The sequence below is a fragment of the Schistocerca serialis genome, chromosome 4, assembly GCF_023864345.2.
Source record: "Schistocerca serialis cubense isolate TAMUIC-IGC-003099 chromosome 4, iqSchSeri2.2, whole genome shotgun sequence".
NCBI lineage: Eukaryota > Metazoa > Arthropoda > Insecta > Orthoptera > Acrididae > Schistocerca > Schistocerca serialis.
This window is the reverse complement of record NC_064641.1, coordinates 841,938,153-841,951,561: the sequence shown is the minus strand read 5'-3', so window position 1 is coordinate 841,951,561 and position 13,409 is coordinate 841,938,153. Positions and strand designations below refer to the sequence as shown.

Below are 13,409 nucleotides of genomic sequence, written 5' to 3'. Positions count from 1 at the left end.
TATTGTCTATTTGTAAACTTTGTCAAAAGGTGAAACCATCTACAATCTCACATCGTGCTCAGTTGTTTCCCACCATTCCTTCTACTCTAAAAGAATTTGCTGCTGTTGATCTCTTGGGACCGCTTGTCAGAACATCTGATGGATTTTCGTACGTTCTAGTCGCTGTTGAACTTACTTCAAAATTTGTTTCTTTCACACCATTACGTAACGCCACTGGACGGTCTGTATCCAACGCCTTTGTTAAAAATTTCTTACGTGAAGTTGGACACGTTAGTAAAGTCATTTCAGATAACGGACCGCAATTCAGATCTGCTGTTTGGTCACGCATGCTTCGGAAACATAAAATCAAACCTGTTTTTATTTCATTGTACTCACCACATTGTAACCCCTCCGAACGGATTATTAAAGAAATCAATAAGCTTTGCAGACTTTATTGTCACAGAAAGCATCAGCATTGGGACAGATATTTACACTTATTTCAAAACATGCTGAATGAAATGCCTCATGACTCCACTGCTTTACCACCTACTCTTGTACTGAAGAATGAAGAACCACCGAACAGAATGAGAGAGCTTGTACCTTTCCCGAATACACGTAAACTTCGACACAAAGACATAATTGATTTAGCTATTAAAAATATAAAATCTGCAGCAGACAAAAGGAGAAAACTACACGGTAAAGCAAATGCAAAGAAATTATATATTGTTCAGAAAGTTCTCATTAAAGCTCATTCATTGTCACATAAGAAGAAACATTTGAGTCGCAAATTCCTTCTAGTTTACAATGGACCTTACAGAATCCGACGTATACCACATGATAATTGCGTTGAAGTTGAAACTCTGTGTACTAGGAAGAGTAAAAGTTTACACCACATTTCACATGTAAAACCGTTTATTGAAAGATAATCTGCTTTTTAACTTTGTCTTTGCCATATAACTTTTCACTTTACATTACTAGAATGCTTGTCAGACTTAGAATCTGTTAACATGCAACAACTTATTGAAACAGAAATTACGAATGCATTGTTATAGTGAACAGACGTCACAGTGTTATTGTGTGTGTACATTCTTGCTTCTTAGTTGCAACATTACATAACGACTATAAGGCTTACATACTTGGAACATATACTGGTACTGCTAATGAGATTTTAATGCAACATTTTGGATTACTTGAAAATACATTGTGGATATAAAGTACTTTCTGTGAGATACCAGATGACACAGTGGTTAGTTTATGTGACAGCTACACGATTTTATCACGATGCTACTAATGAGTGACAATTTACAATGTTGCTTTTGCGGTGGTTCTGTTTTATATGTGCACAGTTTTTCTGAATTATTCTGGAAAGTAAAACATGTTTTAGTAGTAACTTTTGTGGTATAGCTACAATGAGACAGCCTTTTCTGTAGCACAACAATACGTTACATTATAGTACTTTCTTGATCACGGTAAGGTACGTAACAACTACGATATCTATATGCAAAGATTTTCACTTTCGTTTATGATGAGGTAAGTACATTGACTTCTGCAGAACTTAGCTTTCGGAGGACGATAACTACGAAACTTCCACAGAGATTATCTTACAACAAGACGCACAGTTTAGCGCTACAGTACACGTTTTTGAGTGATTAATTTTGTACTTAAAACATTTATTTTTAAAGGTATTTGAAGTACAATGATACAAAGGTTTTCCGTGATACATTTCATTCCATTGCTGTAATCTGTAACACCTGAGGGTATAATTACATTAATCCTCAGGGGAGTACACGCCTACTTTGTGTACTATGTGTTTGGCAAGCACAAGGAGCCCTAGCTAATACGGTATTTGCTTACACAACTTTACACATCGGTACCATATTTCTCTAACACATAATTACACAGCTATCTGATCATTTAACTGAGAGAGACAAACTTTTTTACTACGGCAGTGACAGATGTTTATGTAATTACACCGTTGGATAACTTCACACTTACGAAATTGTATTTTGTTTGTACTTTGTGAACTGTTCATATTTTTTCGGAACCATTGTGATACTATGAGAGCGTTGAATGATATATTTGGTATGGGATCACGATTTTTAAAGTACGTTTGAGGCAGATGACACTTTTGACATGAGCAGTGAATTTTTTTAGGTTTTGAAATTATTGGAGGAAGCTACGACGATTTTGAGAGTTGACTGAGGTGTTATGATGTTATTATTACCATGACTATGTGTATTATGCTGTTGCGATATGTTTATGATCAATAAGCTGATGCTATATGAGTTATTTGAGTATACTACATATCTGTTATGATGAAATATTGAAGAAGTGTCTATGAATACGTATATGAATAATGAGTAGTGGTTAGGGACTCTGATTTGTGGAAAAGGATGTTGGAAACCAAGAATCGTACTTTTAAAGAGTTATGAAATGTATGTAAATGCGTGAATGTATTACAATGCCAACGAAAATTTTTTGGACACTGTTATATCAATAGGATTTTGTTTCTACGGATTTGTAACGCAAATTCTTGCCCTGTGAAATATTTTTATATGAGACTGTCACTGTAGCGGAAACTGCTGTCACAAATATTTCGGGAAGAAAGGTAGGTCTCTGTAAGCACCCAGCTGTGCGACAGACGCCTGGAAAAAAATAAGCCATTAGTGCGTGCGTTTCAGAGGTGCAGGTGGAGAAAAAAAAAGAGGCCATTATCCTCGCTATTGACATTTCTTTATAGAAAGCATCGCAAATACGACACGCTCATTACTTGGAAAGATACTTACATCTGCACACCGGATTATGACAAGTGTCTTTCCACGAGAATTGAGAGAATTTCTAATTACTTATGAAATGCCACATGACTATTGAATGATATTTTTATGCTTTGTACATAGTTGCTTATTTCATTTGATATCTGTTTTCCAGCTGTCTTGCAACATTTGTTTCATAAAATAAAATTAAATGCATTTGCTAATGTGAACATTTTCTGTCAACAGATCTATTAAATAATTATTTTATGATCCACATTCTTCGAAAAAGGAGCTCTTGGAATGGAAAGAACAATAAGAATGGACTAATAACAGTAACTGCATATATAATTTTCTTTTCAAGTACTTGGTAATTTTTTGTAGAATAAGTTGTGGTGCACCACTTTAATGATATAGATATTAAGATGTGAATAGACATTTCCCTTATCTGCATTGTTGTCTTTAGTGTAATATTTTTTCTGCTTGATCTTTGCCACGCTTAGGTATTAGTTATAGCATTTGCTGCTGCTGTTTGCCATGCATAGTGCTACTGAATGTCACTTTGTATTACTCTGTTAAGCTAGTTTTACTACTGATTTATCTTTCTTGTTGCTGCACATTGGCACATATTAGTGGTACTGTTGCATTGCTTGGTAATTTAGATTTACTGTAGCTTGCTTTGCCATTTGAATGTTTTGTCATTGCTGTTTGTGTTAATTGTTTTGTGCTGCTGCATTGCCTCGTCCCTTAGTTTAGCATCTGAGCTCAGATGATTTAAGTTAGCTTAAGAGGGGGTAGACTATATAAGAAACTAGCTATGATGGATTGGAAGAAATGCATTGAGAAGCTATAAGAAAATGGTTTGGCCAAAAAAGTAGTGTACAGTGGAGAAAAACTATTTTTGAAAGAGGATGTGAACAGAATACAGAAAGCATGCTTGGATAGGATTGTTTTTGGCTAGAGCAAATGTTGAAATAAGAGGGACGATCTATGGAATGAAGTTCTGGGTTGGACTGCAGTACCAAATGTTACACTGAAAACAAACCATGTCCTTTCCTTTTGTGTTATCCCCCCATGTGTTTGTGTACCCTTGTGTATTTGTTTTCTTCCTGTCTCTGTGTACTGTTTCATAGAATTTTTTTCTCTTCTAATACTAAGCTACATTCACTATGATGAGGAATACTGTTATCCTCAAATATAATTTGCATTAATACTACGTTATTTACTTTGTAAAGATGTTTAGACATTATTTATTCTGTTTTGTTGCTCATATGTGGAGGTGATGTTTCAAAAGTTATTCTGATCTTTATGTATGTACTTATGTCATTATTTTTGTAACACTGATGTATATGTTTATTTCTATTCTTTTGTAAAGCCTGCATTACCACAAATGTTATCTGTATTGTTATCCTCTTTAATGATGTATTTTGTACCTTGTTATTGTATTCTTATGTTATATAATTGTAATTGACAGCAGTTCATCAAATTAAGTAACTTGTAAGTTACATTTCACTGCACACGTTTCTGTTGGTCATAGAATATGGACAATATGTAAGAAGTAGGGACTGTTAGTGTTTGCACGTGTGTTAATAATTTAGCAAGGGACTGGATAACAGCATTGCTGGTTGTAAGGACAATTCCAAAAACTTTGTGAGTGCACAAGCGGTGGTTATGTCCTTGCTATATTATCTGCAAGAGTCTTCAATGATGATTGTGCACCTGCACAGTCACAACAGATGGCTGCTGGCCATCTCTACAAGGAGTACAGTGTGTCTGCACCTCTAGTGGCCCACCAATACCACAGTCTCTACCAGGACTACAGTGGGTCTGCTCTGTGATAACCTACCTACCAATATTCTTAAAACGTCGAAAGACTCTGCTGTGGGTTTGCTCTGTTGTGGCCCATTACCTGTCAGCAGGTCAAGAGTCAGCACTGTCTTTCCATTGGAAGGACAACACTACTTCTTCAAGACTGCATGGAAATCCACTACTTCCGTGTGCATTTTCTTCTAATGCTCAGACTTTGGGAAAAACACTGCTATTTTACTGTGATGAACGATCAGGACTGTCTTTATCGACTGTGAGAAAATTTTAGCTTTTGACCAACGTTGTATCAATAAGTGTGTGCTTTTGATTTCTTTGTTATTGTAATTATAAAAAATTTTTTCCAATCATTATTGGCCACTGCCCAAAACAATTTGTAAAATTTTTTGTGGGGAGCATGGGGGCTATGTAAGTAGGCTGTTTATGTTTTCTTATTGGCAATGTTACGTAGCGCTCTGTATGAAAATCACTGGCTGTGCTGTGCGCAGTCTGTGGGTAGTTTGCATTGTTGTCTGCCATTGTAGTGTTGGGCAGCGGCAGCTGGATGTGAACAGCGCGTAGCGTTGCGCAGTTGGAGGTGAGCCGCCAGCAGTGGTGGATGTGGGGAGAGAAATGGCGGAGTTTGGAAATTTTTAAGACTGGATGTCATGAACTCCTATGTATATTATGATTTTTCAACACCATTAAGGTAAATACATTGTTTGTTCTCTATTAAAATCTTTCATTAGCTAACTATGCCTATCAGTAGTTAGTGCCTTCCGTAGTTTGAATCTTTTATTTAGCTGCCAGTAGTGGCGCTCGCTGTATTGCAGTAGTTCCAGTAACGAAGATGTTTGTGAGGTAAATGATTTGTGAAAGGTATAGGTTAATGTTAGTCAGGGCCATCCTTTCGTAGGGATTTTTTGAAAGCCAGATTGCGTTGCGCTAAAAATATTGTGTGTCAGTTTAAGCACAGTCATGTATAATTGTTCCAAGGGGACGTTTCACCCTATGTTAATTTATTTTGGTTTTGGTAAGTGTTTTAAATGTATTTGCGGTGTTGGCTATCCCTACTCTGTACTCTGTCTGCTAGGCGATTGGAACCAGTCGTTAGGACTCCTCTTATTACTTCTGCTTCTGAGTTATTTAGTAGAATCGTAAGGTCAAGAATAGCAAAAGACTTAGAAATAAGTAAAAATATGCTTTTGGTCCACTTATCTCTGTCAAGAGCATCGGGTTTCACTTATTGGAATTGTATTCTGGCTGACTGCATACTTCTACTACTACTTCCGAAGCAAAACTGTGACTCATTTATAAGTTTGTATTTTTTCAGGTAATTCATAAATATGTCTTCAGTAACAGAGTCTACTGTTTTTGAGAATTGTGACAGCAGGGAATGGACCGCTAGGTATTGATCAACAAGGATAAGCCAAAACTCGAAATGGTATTTGTGGGGGTGTGACTAGTTTCATTATGACTGGTGTATTTGTGACCATACAAAATTATGTTGACACTTGTATTGAGGATGTATCTAGAACACCTGTTAATACAGTCCTGGAAATGGAAAAAAGAACACATTGACACCGGTGTGTCAGACCCACGATACTTGCTCCGGACACTGCGAGAGGGCTGTACAAGCAATGATCACACGCACGGCACAGCGGACACACCATGAACCGCGGTGTTGGCCGTCGAATGGCGCTAGCTGCGCAGCATTTGTGCACCGCCACCGTCAGTGTCAGCCAGTTTGCCGCGGCATACGGAGCTCCATCGCAGTCTTTAACACTGGTAGCATGCCGCGACAGACTGGACGTGAACCGTATGTGCAGTTGACGGTCTTTGAGCGAGGGCGTATAGTGGGCATGCGGGAGGCCGGGTGGACGTACCGCCGAATTGCTCAACACGTGGGGCGTGAGGTCTCCACAGTACATCGATGTTGTCGCCAGTGGTCGGCGGAAGGTGCACGTGCCCGTCGACCTGGGACCGGACCGTAGCGACGCACGGATGCACGCCAAGACCGTAGGATCCTACGCATTGCCGTAGGGGACTGCACCGCCACTTCCCAGCAAATTAGGGACACTGTTGCTCCTGGGGTATCGGCGAGGACCATTCGCAACCGTCTCCATGAAGCTGGGCTACGGTCCCGCACACCGTTAGGCCGTCTTCCGCTCACGCCCCAACATCGTGCAGCCCGCCTCCAGTGGTGTCGCGACAGGCGTGAATGGAGGGACGAATGGAGACGTGTCGTCTTCAGCGATGAGAGTCGCTTCTGCCTTGGTGCCAATGATGGTCGTATGCGTGTTTGGCGCCGTGCAGGTGAGCGTCACAATCAGGACTGCATACGACCGAGGCACACAGGGCCAACACCCGGCATCATGGTGTGGGGAGCGATCTCCTACACTGGCCGTACACCACTGGTGATCGTCGAGGGGACACTGAATAGTGCACGGTACATCCAAACCGTCATCGAACCCATCGTTCTACCATTCCTAGACCGGCAAGGGAACTTGCTGTTCCAACAGGACAAAGCACGTCCGCATGTATCCCGTGCCACCCAACGTGCTGTAGAAGGTGTAAGTCAACTACCCTGGCCAGCAAGATCTCCGGATCTGTCCCCCATTGAGCATGTTTGGGACTGGATGAAGCGTCGTCTCACGCGGTCTGCACGTCCAGCACGAACGCTGGTCCAACTGAGGCGCCAGGTGGAAATGGCGTGGCAAGCCGTTCCACAGGACTACATCCAGCATCTCTACGATCGTCTCCATGGGAGAATAGCAGCCTGCATTGCTGCGAAAGGTGGATATACACTGTACTAGTGCCGACATTGTGCATGCTCTGTTGCCTGTGTCTATGTGCCTGTGGTTCTGTCAGTGTGATCATGTGATGTATCTGACCCAGGAATGTGTTAATAAAGTTTCCCCTTCCTGGGACAATGAATTCACGGTGTTCTTGTTTCAATTTCCAGGAGTGTATATTGAAGAAAGTGGCCACGCTAGCACTGGGAGATCGACACACGCATAAAATGATTAATTTCTGGGTGATATCAAGCCTTGTTAATTCAACTTCTGATACTTCAGTGAGTGTGTGTCGTCTCTTACTGTACTAAGGTCAAGCCTTGAACTACGTTCCTTTCTTGATATAAAAGCATGATAATCAATCAATTTAAGTATTTCTTCAATAGGAGCTGTCTTTTCATGCTGTGACAATACTCCACATTGGATTTCTGTGTTTCTACACCAGTGTTCAGTGACACAAACTACTGTCCAGTTGAAATACAGGAGCTCAGCTTCAAATTATTATGTATGAAAATGTAGTTTTATAGGTTCTCCTGGTTTGATCTGTTTAATTATCAGATAGAAAATCATCTAAAAGTAGAAGGAAAATAAATAAATCTGCTCAACGGGTAACTTTTTGTGCAGTTATCTCGTAACTAAGAGTAGTGAATGCTGTGTATTAAAGTTTAACGTCGCACTGTTCGTTCTTGGTGCTGGCTGTTAGTATGGACACGTTTTTCACACATATTTTACTTAACTGTCGTATGCTGTAGCGATTTTGTGTACACGAAACGAATTTTAGGAAAAATTACATCGCCACACAAAGAACAAATTGACGAATAGCATGGTATTCAGCAAAAGATGCCACCTTAAAAAGCAAATTTAATTCGTAAACATGGAACAACGGCAACAGAGCTTCCAAGATCAGCAGAACGATTATTGCTTTACATGTTGTTAACCTTTCATGGTAGTTATTTTCCAGGACAAACGATCGGTAAGAACCTTACAGCTTCCATAGTCGTGGACGATGGTGGGGGCATCAGCTGGCAATGCTTTAGTGAAAGCAGGCTAAAATAAATAAATTTTATTTTAACTTATGAACAACGAAACAGCTATGTTCATTATTTTCGAATTTACTGTTATCGATATCGGTAATACAGGGTTCCATCGTGAGGCACTCGGCTGTCACTACAAAATCAGCGCCACCGCTATAAGCATAAAAAGATGTTTATTGAATGAAGTTACCGTACAGTTCGGCTAGATATCTGAAACAAAATATGGTATCACGTTTGAAACGTTTAGCATTTATAATTAATCGTGAGGTATATCACGAAACTGATAGAATAGTGAGCCGTATTCAAAACGCTCAGTGGAGAATCCAGCAATATCACAAACGGCGGCTACCTAAACAGCAAGGAATCTCAGGCAGTCGTCTCCGGCCTCGGCACGTATCCACATCAAAAAGACCGCACAGTGATACAGTTGTTCGTGTTTTACGCCTCGTCACACAAATCATATTTCAGCCACTGCCGCGTCTCGGTACTGGAAGCACACGGTCTTGCTCTTCAAAAGGCGTCTCCCTGCCACCACGTCACTGCCTTTTTGGTACAGCTGAATGCAGAATAAACCCCTACATTCAGGTTACATTTCTAGAATCGGCTTCCAACCTTCATTTATTGAGAGGGGGTTGTTGAACAGCTTCTGCTCATTCTGGAACTGTTTTTTAACTAGACGAAGTTTTATTATTATCCTCAACAAAGATCCCTCCCTCTTTGAGTATGTAAGGCATATCTTAGACAAGAAATGTGGACAAGTTCGTCGTGCTTTTCACGCTTTTCGGGAACTACCTCGAATATTGAGGTCGTTCACTGTTATGTACTTTTCACGGAATTTGAAATAAGTATACATCGTACGAATACTTGTTCTAGGTGAATTCACTACCTCATACTATTGATGTTCAAAAGCTAAATTACACAACGGAGAACGCGTAAATAAATTTAGGTAAATGAAAGTTACGCAGACTGAGCTATTCAACGTATTATTAGATTGTCCACGACCCTCCTATTCCACGTTCATGACGTGTGTACTGGCCTTGCCATATTGATAACGGCGATCATGGTGGTACAAAATGGCAAGTTAAAATTGCGTTCCATCCTGGTTCTTTGTACACTATCAACATTTGTTTACTCAGAGAAGCCACTGTTGTCTACTAAAACCTCTCATCCCCACGTATATCGTAAACTACTGACAATTATTTTATCAGTGCCCACTCTTGGCGGGAAGCAATAGGTTTATTCACTTTCTTCATAAAAACTATTGATCTCTAACGTGCTGTCTTTCTGCTCTATGAAAGAGGACGTGATGAAACCTCAATTAAATGTTCGCACAAACTCAAGTTTTATCTCCCTTTGGCTTCTACGTCCCTGACAGTTTAAGGCAGAAAGGAATAGCAGAACAGGAATGTGACCACTCGGAATATTCAAGCACGTATATGCAATTTTGGCAGTTTACACAGGCCATCGATCAAGTCATGAAAATATAATTACTTTGTGTATGTACCCAGTTATGGTCTAAATAAAATTAAATGAGCCGTTCACTAGCATATTTCCCCTCCAAAATAAAAATTCATGAATCAGTTAAACAAGACACACTCTTAGTAATGCATGTTAAGATTACACTCGCCAATGTCGACTGAGTTCGAATTAAGCACCCAGTAGCCCCATGTCCGCCACAGACAACGAGAATTCATTTTACTCACTTGTATGTACTAGTCCGTACAAATGACTTCACACGAAAGTAAACTCAGACTAATTCTACACTCCTCATGCAGATAACTTATAATCTAGACACGCAAGCCTCATTTGAATTCGGATCAAGCACGCCCAGCCGACGTTGTCTGTGTAGCAAGCGACCACGAGGTCCACTGGACACAATGGCTTTTTATCAGTCAAATATTCGTACCTGTCCATTCAATAGAAATCACATGCAAACAGTCTCAAATTACAGTCTATAGACGAAGCCTCATCTGAATTCGGATCGAGTACGCCCTGTCGACATGGTCTGTGCTGCCAGCTACCACAACGTTCACTGGAGACAGTGGATTTTCAAAGCACTCACCAAATACTCGTGCTTGTCCAAGTGAAAGAAATCGCAACTAAATAATCTCAACTTATTTCTTCACTTCACGCACATGTAACTTCAAGTTAAGACTTGTGCACGGAGAAATCATCAGCAAACCTGGCTGCAAAACATGCCCTTTTTATAACACAAGGGCGTCTTGTTCATTCTGTTTTCCTATGCGAGTAACTTTTTTGAAATAATCACCGTCTCATTTCGAAATATTTCATAAGACAGAATGAATTGGTTTGTAATTCAACGTAAGTATTCTATATAGAGACCCTCATCGGCAGATAATTAGTGGAGCACTTTTGGCCGGACCGAGACTCGAACTCGGGACCTCAGTTTTAATCCGCCAGGAAGTTTCATATCAGCGCACACTCCGCTGCAGAGTGAAAATCTCATTCTGGAAACATACCCCAGGCTGTGGCTAAATCATGTCTCTCCAATATCCTTTCTTTCAAGAGTGCTAGTTCTGCAAGGTTCGCAGGAGAGCTTCTGTAAAGTTTGGAAGGTAGGAGACGAGGTACTGGCAGAAGTAAAGCTGTGAGGACGGGGCGTGAATCGTGCTTGGGTAGCTCAGTGGTAGAGCACTTGTCCGCGAAAGGCAAAGGTCCCGAGTTCGAGTCTCGGCCCGGCACACAGTTTTAATCTGCCAGGAAGTTTCATATCAGCGCCCATTCCGCTGCAGAGTGAAAATCTCATTCTTGTATTAGGCTTTTGGTTTCTCAAATGAGCATTTATCTTTGTGGTATAAAATGTTTCAGCTTTCTCTTTGTATAGTTTCTTGTCAATGGTTATCTTATCTATTTCTTTCAAGACCTTTCTTCTTCATGTCATCATCTAAATTTGAAGATACAACCGCATTCAGCACTTTCATCTCAGCACTGTACTTATTGTACGTTGAGCATGTATCATTAATTGGTATGCCAAAGCTATATTGAATTTGGTGTTGAGTACTGCACTGTGTATATAATATGAAATGACAAAATGCGGCTATTTGTCCTGAAACATTTCATGTAATTTTTGTCGTAAAATGTTCTTCTGGGAGAAAGATCTTCTTTGACTTTTTATTGCCACAATGGGTTGATATACCCTTTGAATGAATAAATCTGATCATAAACTGCCATTCCTACTGCTTCTTTAATTTTCCATGGTCTGATTGCACACTTATTCCTTCCAGCACAAAGAGGCTTGTGGAGTTCCAAAAATTTCTCAACTGTCATTAATCATCACCTTGTTACTCCGTGTAATGCCAGAAGTGCTTTTTTGCATAGATGTACTTCATGTGTGATTTCGTTCCCTTTTACTCTTACACTGTAATTGCAATTACACTCTCAATGCTGTGATTCATCTTAATTATTCCCTGATCACCTTCTGGGAAATAGAATTATTGTAATAAGGCCAGTCAGATACAGTGAGTGTTCATTCCATTCTAGAGTAACACAACAATTTCATACGACATTCGATCTTCCTTCAGCCCTTACTATCTCAAAACACTTTAAGCTACAATTACAGTCTTCTTGCAGTTCATATGATGAATTCTTAATTTCTTCATGACTGTAACAATTCATCCTTGTACTTGATTTTTTCTAACATAGTTAGAATCTGAAGGTCTTGTGATGAAGCAAGATCGGATATTCTTACTTCCCCTCATGTTTTGTCATCTGCCTCTGTAAAACTCATTTTTTCATTTTTAACTAATTACCATTTACATATGTGCGTATAATCTGCATTTTCATAAAAGAGAAAGGTTGGTCCTCAGTTTTAATAATATAACATCAGATCTAATTTTGTCTTTAGTTTTATGTATGTAATTGATTTTCTAATTTATTTTGGCTCTGAGCACTATGGGACTTAACATCTATGGTCATCAGTCCCCTAGAACTTAGAGCTACTTAAACCTAACTAACCTAAGGACAGCACACAACACCCAGCCATCACGAGGCAGAGAAAATCCCTGACCCCGCCGGGAATCGAACCCGGGAACCCGGGCGTGGGAAGCGAGAACGCGACCGCACGACCACGAGCTGCGGACTAAATTCTACTATTGATGTATAAAAAATATGAATTATGTACTAATTATGAACATTTGGAGGAACAAGTAATAGTATTCTTAAAGGATCTATTTGGATTTATTTGAAAACATGTTAGCAAGGCCAGCCCTTAATTAATTCCAAAGTAATGAACAGTTTTGTCAAAAGTATTGTTTGTGTAATGATATCTGTTAATTTAATCATTTAAAGAAATGGTATGTCCTAACCCTTGTAGTAGAATAAACTGTTGAAAAGAACGAATTTTTCGATTTATTCAGTTAATTTAATGCATTAAGTATTCATTGAAATTTTTGTAAATTAAAAATCAAAGAATGTGTTTTCAGCACCTGCTATTGTGAGGATGTATAAGGGCCCGAGACAGTCAGTCCATGGCCGAGTACCAGATGAGAAACAACTATGGCTCAACTTAACTGTGGAATAAGTGTTCCACAATTAGACTGTGTGTTAAAACAATGACAGTGTCTGCTCCATATGTACCTTGTTATTCCTCATGTTCAATCGTAAACTATTGTAGCAGTATGTGGATGTTTGCCTGCAAACTACTAATGAGGCTTTTCGAAAGTTAAACAATACTGCACTGGCCATATTAAATGTATATAAGAGGGGTTGTTAACAGTGAAAGCAGAGGACTGTGAAACACAAATGTGCACCAGTTGGCTACATCATTTGAAGTTGTCCGTATTTGACTTCCACCACCTGTTTTTCCGCCAGTATAGGAACGCAGTACGTCGACACCGAAGACAACAAACGAAGAAATAATGTAGGCGAATCATCACAGTCTCCGTTTTACAACTTCAGATGAAGTACTTATCAGTCAATGTTAAAAAATAAACTAATAATGCTGAAATGAATCACCTACAACACCTGCACTGCTGAACATAATGTCTCAAACTAATGGCTCTCACTAGTACCAGCAATACGCAGTAAAG

General features: G+C 39.6%; 1 non-coding gene across 1 annotated transcript; it reads left to right on the top strand.

Moving 5' to 3' along the window:
* Positions 1-10,990: 10,990 nt before the first annotated feature.
* On the top strand, positions 10,991-11,064 carry Trnas-cga (transfer RNA serine (anticodon CGA)). The gene has a single exon. It is a non-coding gene; the product is annotated as a tRNA-Ser (tRNA).
* Positions 11,065-13,409: the final 2,345 nt, after the last annotated feature.